The 12,753-nt window shown below is 36.2% G+C and overlaps 1 protein-coding gene across 16 annotated transcripts in view; it reads right to left on the minus strand.

Annotated features, from left to right (window-relative positions):
• Window positions 1-12,753, minus strand: part of SOX6 (SRY-box transcription factor 6) — a 588,321-nt gene that overhangs the window by 366,795 nt on the left and 208,773 nt on the right. The window contains exon 1 of one of the 16 annotated variants that reach the window (XM_038569146.1): window positions 6,017-6,146. The exons of the other annotated variants lie outside the window; for them this stretch is intronic. The gene's annotated coding sequence lies outside the window, so the exon portion shown is untranslated. Of the gene's footprint in view, window positions 1-6,016; window positions 6,147-12,753 lie in introns of those variants that run through there. 16 annotated transcript variants of the gene reach the window in all.

A 12,753-nucleotide genomic window follows, 5' to 3' on the forward strand; every position in this document is an offset into this window, starting at 1 on the left:
AGGAAGGAGTAAATAATTCATTTTGGAGGGATCAGAGGCATCACAGAAATCCCATTTAAGTGGGTCCTGAAGAATAAGTAGAAGTTCATCTGGTGGAAATGTCTGGTGGACATTATAGGATGTGCAAGGCAAGAAGATACAACAGAATGTGGTCACATTCAAAGAAGGACTTCAAAATGGCTGAAATATGGGATGCATGGTGGAAAAGACAAGAAAAAGATCCAGTAGGACAGACTAACAACAGATTGGAAAGGATTGGAAAGGATTTCAAATGCAATCCAAAGTAGTTTGGATTTTTATCCTCAGGGAGATAGAAAATTATTGAAGGAACTTAACCAAGGAAATAACATGATCAGAATTTCCCTAAGAAAAAATCTCCATGGCCTTAAGAATGAGTCTCCAGAAGGTGGTGTATATGTTTATGCTCCTGTCATTCATATTTACGTATGCTTAACTGCCTTTTTCTTATCTTGTCCTTGGTGTTCTGCTGGACATGTGATGCTGACTGGTGCTGACCAGTTCCCTTCTACCTCCACATTCTTTCAGTCTCTGTTTTCAGTCTCTCCGACCACCACTGATAAATGCTGCTGGAAGAAGGTAAATGAACAGTGAGGGGGAGGAAAAGATGAAAGTATATGAGTAATCACAAAAGAAATATCTGGGAGAAAGGAAAACGATGCTGTATGAATAAAAGCAACAATGCCGAAAGTGTATTGAGTACATACTATGTGCCATGTTCATTATTGATGTTTCTCAGGACCTCATTAAATCCCAACTCTGCAATGAAGCTACTGATTCATGCCTGTTTTCAGATGAGCTAAATGAAGCTTAGAGTAATTTGTTTATCATGCTAGTAAGTGCTAGAGAAGACTTGAACCAATTTTGTCTGAGTTTAAATCCCATGCTTTCAATTTTTACACTCTTTTCCCAGTGATATGACCTACTGAATACTGACTATGTGCCAAGAACTATGCTACCTGCTTTAGATGGTTTAAAGACCCACAATAACCTAAAGAAGAAAACTGAGGCTCTGGGATATTAAGTAACTTACCTTAGGTCACAAAACCAGCAAGAGGCAGCACCAGAGCTTTAAGTCTAGCCTGTCTGACTGTGCCTTTCCTATGACATTATGATGTATATATTCCCATCCCTTACTCCTTCCCCCCTCACTAAATCCCTCCCCTTTTCTACATTTCCAGAATCTACCTTTAAGGCTTAGCTAATATCTTATCACCTCCAGAAGACTTTCAGGAACATATCAGCCCACTGTTGCATTCCTATTGCAATGATTTGTACATCATTTACCTTGGTCAAGACAAATTTGTATTTGTCAGTTCCCTGTTCTTTTTATGCTCTATGTCCCCAGTCAGTCAACCCATGAAAGTGCCCAGTAGCAGCTTCCTCAGGCAGTTTGTAGCATCCAAATGTACCTTACATTACTTTCAACTAAGCCTCTAGAGGAGAAGAATCATGTCATACAATTTGTATTCTCCAAGATAACTGGCAGAGTCCTAAAAATATATTAGGGCTTAGTAATGTATTGATTGGCTCCAGCATACCTTAAAAATGGGACATTTTTTAAAATGGGAAGTTTTCAGTAATAATAACAACAGTAACAGCTAACACTATATATGTGTGTGTGTGTATATGTGTATATATATGTATATATAGATAGAAAGAGAGATACTCATAACAATCAATGATGTCATACTATGATTATGTCTGTTTTACAGAGGAAACTGAGGAACAAAAAAGTTAAATGACTTGTCCAAGGCCACACAGTTAATAAGTGGCAGTCAGGATCCAAACTCCTGCAGTTTCATTCCAGAGTCAGCATTCCCTTGTCTACATTACAATACTACCTGCATTCCATAGATGTTCTAAGATTAAACAACTCTCACACCTTAAAAAATTAAAAACTCACACATTACTACTGCTATAAACACTGTTTCAGAGGAGCTGTGGAAAGGAGAGTCTGTCTGTATTTAGTAGAAAACCTGAGCAGCAGATACAAAACTACTGGGAAAACAAGAAGAAAAGAAAATTGAGAAGTATTTCTCTTTAAAAAAAAATAGAGTGGGCCATTTTCGCACAAAGTTTCTGTGATTTATAAAGCATCTGTACAAACTTCCTCTCATTAATACACCAAATTATATAGCATACCTCCAGAGTGAGCAACCATTGTTAGCAAAAACCCTGCAACTCTACACCAGAATCATGTAATCTTGATCCAGTGAAATGCAACCACCTCTGGACTGACACACAACAGCTGTTCAGAGTGTCAGAAAAATGGCCTGGTGAAGGTCCCAAGGAAAAATTGGAAAACAGAATGTTAATTTCCAAATCTTTTGAACTTGATTAAGCTGTTGGCAAAAGCAGGGAAAAAAATACAAGATATATTTCTACTTTAAAAGGGCAACAAGAAATTCTTGATGATTTAGAGATGATGAAAAGTAGAAGCAAGTGATGTAGGTTTGTGTATAATTCATAATTCACAATTTGTGAAACCCTTTACTGTGTAGTATTTCTTTTAATTCATATAATAACTTGGTATAATCAGTAATATTATCATCTCTACAAAATTGGCCTATACAAATAGGGCTCAGAAGATAATGTTCCACAGTTACTTAGCTAAGACGTGGTGAAGTGGGGCCTAAAATCCAGGTCCTCTAAAATAAAGCTCCTTTTTTGTATCATGTGATTTTCTCTTGAAGAAAATGGAAAGAAGAGCCTGACTCATTTTATAGAGAAAAAAAAGTACTAGTGTTTTCAAATAGACAATGACTAAAGTATAAGAATGACAGGTCTCATCTCTCTTTGCTCTTTGAAGGAACTGATACATCTCCCCCTTTCAATGTAAAATAAGAAGTAATGAGCAAAGGCCTTCCTGGTTGCTTTCCTTCTCCATGTTCCCCACCTTTACTCCTCCCTCCTAGGATCTGGACAGCGTACCAATCTCTGAAACACAGTACAACCACAGTGGTGTCACAGACACAGGAAAAAACAAGCACCATGACTCTCTTCAAGGAAACGCCAAAGGAAAACCAAAGAAACTCTAGAAACCTGAAAACAAAGCAATTTTCTAACATAGCACAGCAAAGTTCTCCAGAGGAAATGAAACTATAAAATAATTATGCAAAAGCATTGTATGATGTGCTTGCTCTGTGTATGATGGGGAGTATAGGGAAGCTAATGGAAGAAAATTAAAAAGCAGGCAGGTCTATCTAGAGTTTATTATGGTTGCAGAACTCTATGTCACAAAGTAAAGGCAACAGAGCTCAACGGGCAAATCTACCCTTTCTCAGAACTCAACGTTCATATGTAAGAAATGGTAAGTCAGACATTTTGCCGTAGAGGCAGCCACTGTGATAATGCCCACAGTGGATATCCCTGGGGACATCTCTAGTTGTAGACATGCCCATAAGCTTTGGCAGGTTGCCAGTCTAACATGTAGACACATGGTTCCAGATAAGGAAGGCTCTACTTAACCCAAGTATTATTTTTCTTACCATTCTTCTTTTATTAATTCATTCAATATAAATGTCATATGCCTCGCCCTGTTCTAGATTCTGGGGATAAAGCAGTGAATAAAATAAAACCCCTGCCCTCATGAAGCTTGCATTCTAAGTCCAAACTAAAATACATGCAAAAAATAAATAAATAAATAAACAAATAAATTAATTAATTAAAATAAAATAAAATACATGCAAGATTTCTTCCACTTCTGATATCGCATGGCTCCACTAATAGAGAAAAATCTTAAATTGCAAATGTCCCATGCAAAGGGATACTTTGAGCACCTACAGGTATCATGTTAGAGCCTCAGCATCCAGGATGCTTCATCCTCAGTAAAAGCTTTAAAGTGAATAGAGGCAAAAAAAAAAAAATAAAAAAAAATAAAATAAAGTGAATAGAGGCAATCACTACATCATTGATGGCAAAATGGAAACTCAAGATGATTAAATAAATTACCTATGATTACACAAATAGTAAGTGGCAGAGCTAAGAACTGTACCTTAACCTAATACTATCCTAGGCCCACTTAATAATTTTGATGAAACCAGTTCAGACTTTATTTTGAAGGACTATTCAGTTATTTAAAGTCAGTTTCCCAGCAGTGAGTCTCTGCCTCTTTGTTTACTTCTGCATTTATTCCCTGATAGTATGAAGGATTTGTTACATGTTTGTTTGTTTTAATTTCCACAAATACTCAGAAACTATACCTAGCATATAATGCTACTGGCACATTACCCAACCAATAATACTATAAGGAAATTTTATTTTCAAACCCAACGTTTTCCTTCTCTCCAGAATCTCCCTACTTCCGTTGGGCTAGAGAATCTTTAACGGCTTCTGGATAAAGACTCTGGCTAAAGACTCCAGCAGGAATTAGCTAAGCTCAGTACACAACAATAACCTTACCCCAATATTTTCCCTGGAAAAAGCATCCAACAATCCACAATCCAGGGCTTACAGGATGAGCCCTTACCAGGTGGGTTTTTTCTAAAACTTAACTGGTTGACCCAAAGACTTGCATTTTCAGGGAAAGGAAAACTTTTTACCTGCTAGCCTAGCTAAGGGTAATTTTCTTTATTGCACCAACAAGTTGATCTACTCTGCAAGCACTTCTTCCTTAGGGAACTCAGAGATTGCACAGGAGCACTAAATTGCAAGCAACGAGACTTGAGCTCTTGTTCTAGTTCTGTCATTAATAAATTATTTTACATTAGGCAAAATCACTTATCCTCTCTGGGGTTACTATACTCATCTATAAAATAGGGAGAATAATACTTACCTTGATTGCCTCATAGGGTACTCAGAGGTAGAACACATGAACTAATGGTCATAATATCAATTTGAAAAATATAAAGCACCACACAAATGTAAGGTAGCACAATTAATTATTAGTATTATTACTCAGGATTACTGTGTATTTCAGAGGCTAGAAAACTGTTTGTAAAATCAGTTAGAAAGCGGCAGGAGCAATGTGACATGGCAAGAAGACCAAAGCTTGAGAGTCAACCTGAGGTAGAAACCCAGACTTAGCATGATCTTGGCAAGTTCTTTAAATTCTTAAACAAACTTAAAGTTACCTCCTCTGAAAATGCGTACAGTATACTGTAAAACTTCTATGAAGAATATCTAACAAATACTTACATATATATACCTGAAAGCATCTTGCTCATATGGTATAAAATGGTATCGTTACTATGAATTTCCTCTTCTACAAAGCTTAGAGTGTCAGGGTTTTATCTAGCATTCATACCATGTGAACAGCTGAAACATCTGTAATAACAAGCACTTGAAGCTGATTTTAAAAGAAAAAATCACCACCACCAGCAACAACAGCATCCCTGATCAACATATTAAAGCAAAAAATTTAGATGGTAGTTAACCCAGCATATTAGCAATTGGGCCAGGGTTTAGGAACCAGTCGTATCAATGGGTATTTTTTCAGTCACTCAGACAAACTGTTGTGCTTATTTCAAATCCACTGCACTGAGGCTCTCTTTGTGATTGTGGATTGTTGGATTATTGCCTGCATTTCTGTCTTCTATGAAAACGCCAAATGTATAGAAATTTCAGTCACCGGATTAAACGTTCATCTTGACAATATATTATGCTGTTTGGTGTCATGCTGACATCCTATTGATGATGTTCATGACTTTATATGCTTTATTTTGTTCTTTGGTTTCAGCAAAAAGAAAACCAAAAAGCCCTTAGACTAATGAATTCAGATTCTTTTCAGACACAGTGCTGCTTCTCTTCCCTGAGATCAGGAAAGGGATATATTTCTGGTTGCAGACATATGTGGTACAGACATGAGATCACAGCTTTAAGCTTAATAGAAGAACATAACAATCTACTCACTGTTTACACTTTAGCCCAAAGGGCAGCTGGAAATCACAACCAACCATATGCAGTGCCGAACAAGTGGTCATGACTTTATTAATAAAGCCAAGCATTAACGAATAAGATTCTGGGAATGGTACAGTGAGGGGCAGGAGTGTCTTACCATAGGCCCCTCTAAGTACTAGGCAGAGGGCCCAGGCTATTGTTGAAAATGTCCTTTGGGATTAGACTGCTCTCTCTGCCAGGATTTCATTTGCCATCTTTCATATTTCCCAGTTCTCCCATACAGTGTTTAATCAGCTGCTGGGGACTGGTTAGAAAGGACTCCTATTCTTCTTACATCCTGACATCCTAAAAAGGGAATGAATTACAGAATTATCTACAACAATTAAATTAAATCCCACAAACAGAATGCTTTTTATACTATGAAGAACTATTTCAAGTAGAAAAAGACACAAGTGATATCTCATTTAATCCTTCCAAGTCTATGATAGGTATAATAATATTAGCCCCAGTTTATTGATGAGAAACTGATTAAGAATACTGCAAGTAAACTGGGGAACAAAGCTTTATACCTAGGTCTAAATCCCACACTTTTGCTATTCAACAGCTGTCACAGAGAACAAATTAATTGATAATCCATGGCTATTTTCTTTCTGCATTGAGATGTATACAAATTTACTAGGCAAATGTAGTACTCAAACTTAAACATTGAAGTATTTCTTATGCAAATCAGTGTCACAATTTACAAGTCTATCTAGTTCTTTTATTTCTTTTCTGTACCTAACAAAGTCAGGTACCAAATTTGTAACCCAAATACAAAAATCATAGGACAAGTGTCAGAGCATAAAACCATTAAAGAACCTTCAAGCTTTTATCAAGGTGAGTTGGCTCTACTGGGGCAACAAACATTAATAATGAATAACTCCTGTGAATATGCCTGCTGATATACATGGTGCAGAAGTCAGAAGTTTGAGGCAACAACTAGTTCATCCAAGTAAAGTTTATTCAAGTGTAATTAAAAAAAAGGGGGGGGGGGGCAATCTGAATCTCAGTCCACTTCCTCAGACTAGATTTAAGGTATATAACTTGGATTTTGCTGAAACATATTTTGCTTTTAAGTGTGTTCTGATTTTGGTTTTGCTTTGTTGCTGAAACAGGAGTAAAATTCTTACTTTGAAGTACTTTGTATTATCTTTTTTATTGAAATTATCACTGTCAGGCTAATTATACATTCAGTTTTCCACTGGGCCCAGCATGAGAACGATATTCAGGAAAATAAGAACAGAGGAAAGAACAATGTTCTAAATGTCCTTTCCCCTCACATCAAACCAGATTCATGATAGGCAAAGAGAGAGCTTAGTCTCTACTGAGATCCCTGATGATGCCACTGGGAGCCCAAGCCATTCACACAGTTATTGTACAGAATGCAACCACATTTTCTCCCTTGGGGCCTTTAAAGAAAAGGACTGGCTCCCAACCACAGATAGTAATATGTAACCACAGCACAAGGCAAGAGTAAGAGAATGACCCAGTGAAGAATGGGGTTTTTCTCCAATAATTATCCCAAACAACTACAAATCACCTTGACATATAGCTTTCAATCTTACCCTTCACTTAGACACATTACCAAATGAAAATGAGAGATTAACAAATGCTAGGAGCTTATAATAAAAGCGTGAATGGGAAAGTAATAATAGTCAATATTTCCAATTAAACACTAGTATTAGCATAGAGAGAAATTGTTGTCTAGTACTTCAAGATAATATACATACACAAACATAAAGCCTATGGACATCATAAAAGTAACTTTCCTAGGAAGTATTAAAGTGTCTATTGGAAACAAAATAATCCTTAATTAATTAGTATTTCTATTATGATTCTACAAATTATAATAGGCAACAGAGATATAGCAAAAAGAGTACTGAGCATTAAATAATCACTAAAAACTATAAATCTTATTTTCTGCAATATCTAAGTTCTTTGAAAGTTTATATAAAAAGTGAACAGATGTCTTTTCAACAAATGATACTAAGAAAACTGGATATCTTCAAAACAAGGGATTTGAACCCTTACTTTACCCTATTCATAAAAAAATTAACTCAAAATGGATCAAAGACCTAAACTTAAAAGCTAAAACTATAAAATCCTTAGAAGACACAGGGGAAATCTTTAGGACATTGGATTTGTAATGATTTCTTGAATGTTCTGCAAAACCACAGGCAACAAGAGAAAAATAGATAAGTTGGACTTTGTCAAATTAAAAAACTTATGTGCATCAAAGGACACTATCGAGTCAGGGAAAAAACAACCCACAGAATGGGAGAAAACTTTTTCTGATAAGGGATTAATATCAAGAATATACAGAAAACTGCTACCACTCAACAAATAATTCAAAAATAGGCAAAGGATTTAAGGAGACACTTCTCCAAACATCTACAGATGACCCATAAATGTATGGAAAGATGTTCAATATCATCAGTCACAAGGCAAATGCAAATCAAAACCACAATAAGACAAAACACTACACCCATTAGGATGGCTATTATCAAAAAATGGAAAATAACATTTTTCTCACCTACTACTAACTCCCTTACCTTCTTCAACAAGTCTTTGCTCAAATGTCATGTTCTCTATGAGTTCTATTCTGATTATCCTATTTAAAATTGCTTCCTTGCACTATCAATTTGCCTTATCCTACTCTATATATTTTTCTTTTTCTATAGTACTTATAAACTTCTAATATACTATATAATTTACTTACTTATGCTTATTGTTATCTGTCTCTCCCTTCTATAATATAAGCTCCATAAGAACTAAAATTATTTGTGGCATTCGCTAATATATTTTAAGTGCAAGAATAGTACCTGGCATATGATAAATGCAATAAACATTTGCTGAATGAATAAATTAATCTCTTACATGGAGACAGAAAATAGCTTAGAAGTTTTGAAAACCTAATTATTCTTATAATTAATCAGTTTTAATCCCCTTCAACACCAAATATTACATATATCACACCAAATAACCAAAGTACTATGGCTTACAATGGAAACTGTTCCCCTTAACATTTCAGTGGAATGAGGTCTTAAAATTTTATTCATATCAACATTCACAGTACTGTGCCAGTTATTTACTTATTGTCTTTTGACTCTCACATCACCCTTCAATTCTCTGCTCTGTGATTCTGGGGCACTATATTTCCCAGGCTCTCTTGCCAGCTGGCTTCCTATTCGATTCTGCCAATGAGAGGGACTAGTGGGAAATTAGAAGGTAGGAGGAGGAGAAAAGAGACTTCCTTTTTCTAGCTCCTGTCAGCATCGCTCCAACAGCAAAATACACTTATGGCTGCACCATTTTACATTCCCACCAGCAATGGCTTCTTTTAGCACTCCCAATGCCAGCTGCCTCAGAGATACCAGCTGGCCACACTCTCTCCACGATTAGAGCATAAGCCATGCCATGTTTCCCTCCATGATCTGAGCACAAGTCTCACAGCATACCCTCTCCCCACAAGTCAAAGCCCCAGTAGTAAGATTTTCCAAGTTCCAAAGTCCAAGGAACCCAATTTCCTCCATTTTGTTCCTCTACTCCTATGGCTGGAAACTACTCCCTACAGTTATTAATCTGGGTTATCTCATCTTCTTTTTTTTTTTTTTCTTTTTCAGCCTTCTAATTCCTGTGTAACAAATTCCCTCAATTAAATCCCACCTATCTGAATTCTTTTTCATGGTTTTATTCTCCTGACTAGATGTGACTGTACTTGGTACAGAATAAAACTGCAGGCAGACCAAAAGATTAATGAAAGAATAAATTTCTATTTTCATCACTTAGAATTAAACATAATACAAATATTTTCCATACTAACTTTTTTTTTAAATGTAAGATTACCTTTATTAGTATCTAAACCTTAGGTTGAGCTACTGGCTCATGAGTTTTCTATCTTTTTTTAAATTTTTAATTTCAATATGGTTAATATGCAGTGTTACATTAGTTTCAGGTGTACAATGTAGTGATTCAACAATTCCATACATCATCCGGTCCATACTATCTTAACCAAAGAATGCAAAAAAGAGTGTTTCAAATAGAACAAATAACAGATTGAGATCTATAAGGTACTATGCTCATATTTATATACTCTCATAGTGGTAAATTTTTATCTCCTCTCTCTGGCCTATTCTACATGTCTATTTGAATATATAATATGCATGCCAAATTTAACACATCCAAAACTGAGCTCCTGATATTTCCTCAAACCTGTTCCTTCCAAAGGCTTTCCCATCTGATTTACTGGCAACTCTATATCCTTATAGCTTCTCAGGTCAGAATCCTGGAGTCATCTTTAATTCCTTTCTTTCTTTCATCCTCCAAATCTAATCTGTTAGAAAATCCTGTTAGTTCTTATTCCAAATACATTCAGATTATAACTACTTCTGACCACCTCCATTGCTACTCCAAGCCACCAATAACTCTAATCTGGATTATTACAAGAGAGTTTTTTTTTTTTTTACAAGAGAGTTTTAAGTGGTCACTCTGCTTCCACTCTTTTGCACCTCCACAATATATTCCCAGCAACAAAGTGATCCTTTTAAAACTTAAGTCAGCTCATATCACTCCTCTACAGAAAATGTTCCAATCATTGCTCAACTCACAGTTTATAAAAGCCAAAATCCTCACATGATCTGAGTTCCTATGTGATCAGGTTTCTGTTACCTTTATGACTTTATCGCCTATTATTTCCTCCTCACTCACTTGTCTCCAGCCATTCTGGTCTCATCTCTGTTCCTTGAATATCCTGGCTCATTTCCATCTTAGAGCCTTTTGCCTTGGTCTCTCCCTCTGCCTGGACCACTCCTCTTCACATATCTGCATGGTTCCTTTGCTGTTATTTCAAGTGTTTGAACAACATTATCTTCTCAAAGACACATTCCCTGACCATTCTATTTAGACTGCACACATCTCCAACACTGGGCGTTCCCTATTCTCTTTATTTTTCTCCATAGCATTTATCCTCTAACTTACATAATTTACTTTTTTAATATTGTCTTTCTCCCTCCACTAGAATGTAAGCTCCTTAAATTTCTGTTTTGACAGGAATTTATGTTTTGTTCATTGCTCTATCTTCAATGTCCCCAGGGCCACAGGGTGCCTGGCACATAGTAAGCGCTCAGTAAACATTTGTTGAATGATCCAAACTCCAAAGCACCGAAGATTGAACAAATATAAAACATGCATGGAGGAAACCTCTTGCACCGTTGGTGGGAATGCAAACTGGTACAGCCACTCTGGAAAACAGTGTGGAGATTCCTCAAGAAGTTAAAAATAGAGCTACCCTACAACCCAGCAATTGCACTAATTGGTATTTACCCCAAAGATATAGATATAATCAAACAATGGGACACCTGCACCCCAAAGTTCATAGCAGCAATGTCCACAGAGCAAACTTGTGGAAGGAGCTGAGATATCCTTTGACAGATGAATGGATAAAGATGTGGTGTGTGTGTGTGTGTGTACATATATATATATATATAATGGTATATTACTCAGCCATCAGAAAAGACGAATACCCACCATTTGCTTCAATGTGGATGGAACTAGAGGTTATCATTCTGAGTGAAATAAGTCAATCAGAGAAGGACAATCATCATCTGGTTTCACTCATACATGGGATATAAGAAATAATGAAAGGGATTATAAGGGAAAGAAGGGCAATTGAGGGGAAACACTAGAGAGGAAGACAAACCATGAGAGACTCCTAACTCTGGGAAACAAACAAAGGGTTGTGGAAGGGAGGTGGGTGAGGGGATGGGGTAGCTGGGTGATGGGCACTGAGGAGGGTACTTGATGGGATGAGCACTGGGTGTTATATTATATGTTGGCAAATTGAAGTTAAATTTTTAAAAAATGGTATGCTCAAAAAAAATAAACATGCATGGAATTACAATGTGACATATACATGCATATATGACCTGAACTATATTTTGAAGAATAAAACTCTATTATAAATTCCAATATTGGGATCCCTGGGTGGCGCAGCGGTTTGGCACCTGCCTTTAGCCCAGGGCACGATCCTGGAGACCCAGGATCGAATCCCACGTCAGGCTCCCGGTGTATGGAGCCTGCTTCTCCCTCTGCCTATGTCTCTGCCTCTCTCTCTCTCTCTCTGTGTGTGTGACAATCATAAATAAATAAAAATTAAAAAAAAATAAACTCCAATACTATAGTGAGTACTATACCAAGATTATTTATTCTTTTCCATCAAAATCTCAAAATAAATTTATAATCCTACTAAATAATATACAGAGGCTCCCTAGTACAGTGTTTAAGACTCATTTCGCCTGGCTTACATTATTACTTCAACATCTAGTAGTTCTGTGACACTGGGCAAGTTACTCAACCTCTGTACCTTATTGTCATAAAATAGTAACAATAAAAATAATAAAACCTAGCTCATAGAAATTAGGTAAAGGGTTACATTATGTAATGTATTTGAAGCATTTTAACACAGTATGTGGCCTATAGATAATACTCCGTATATTTTAGCTATCATCATATAAGGCATATATGATGCCGTTTGTTGAAACGGAAGTAAGTACTCTAAAATTCAACATTTTTTTATTGCTTGAATTTGTTTATACTGCAAGCTTACTCAAAGCAAGAGTCATATTTTAGACTTCTTTTATATCTGACATACCACTGAATATATTAATTCAATAAATGATTTATCAATTGATTATACCACACATACACACGCACACACACACACATAATCAAATCTAAAAATATAGGTTACAAAAGCCAAGTTAGTCAAAATTATCCAGATAAGTACAACAGGAAGAGCAAGTTCATCAGTTCTATCTCTTCATCTTATCACATTAAACATGTGATACTAAAGTATAC

The sequence above is a fragment of the Canis lupus genome, chromosome 21 (assembly GCF_011100685.1).
Source record: "Canis lupus familiaris isolate Mischka breed German Shepherd chromosome 21, alternate assembly UU_Cfam_GSD_1.0, whole genome shotgun sequence".
Classification (NCBI taxonomy): Eukaryota; Metazoa; Chordata; class Mammalia; order Carnivora; family Canidae; genus Canis; species Canis lupus.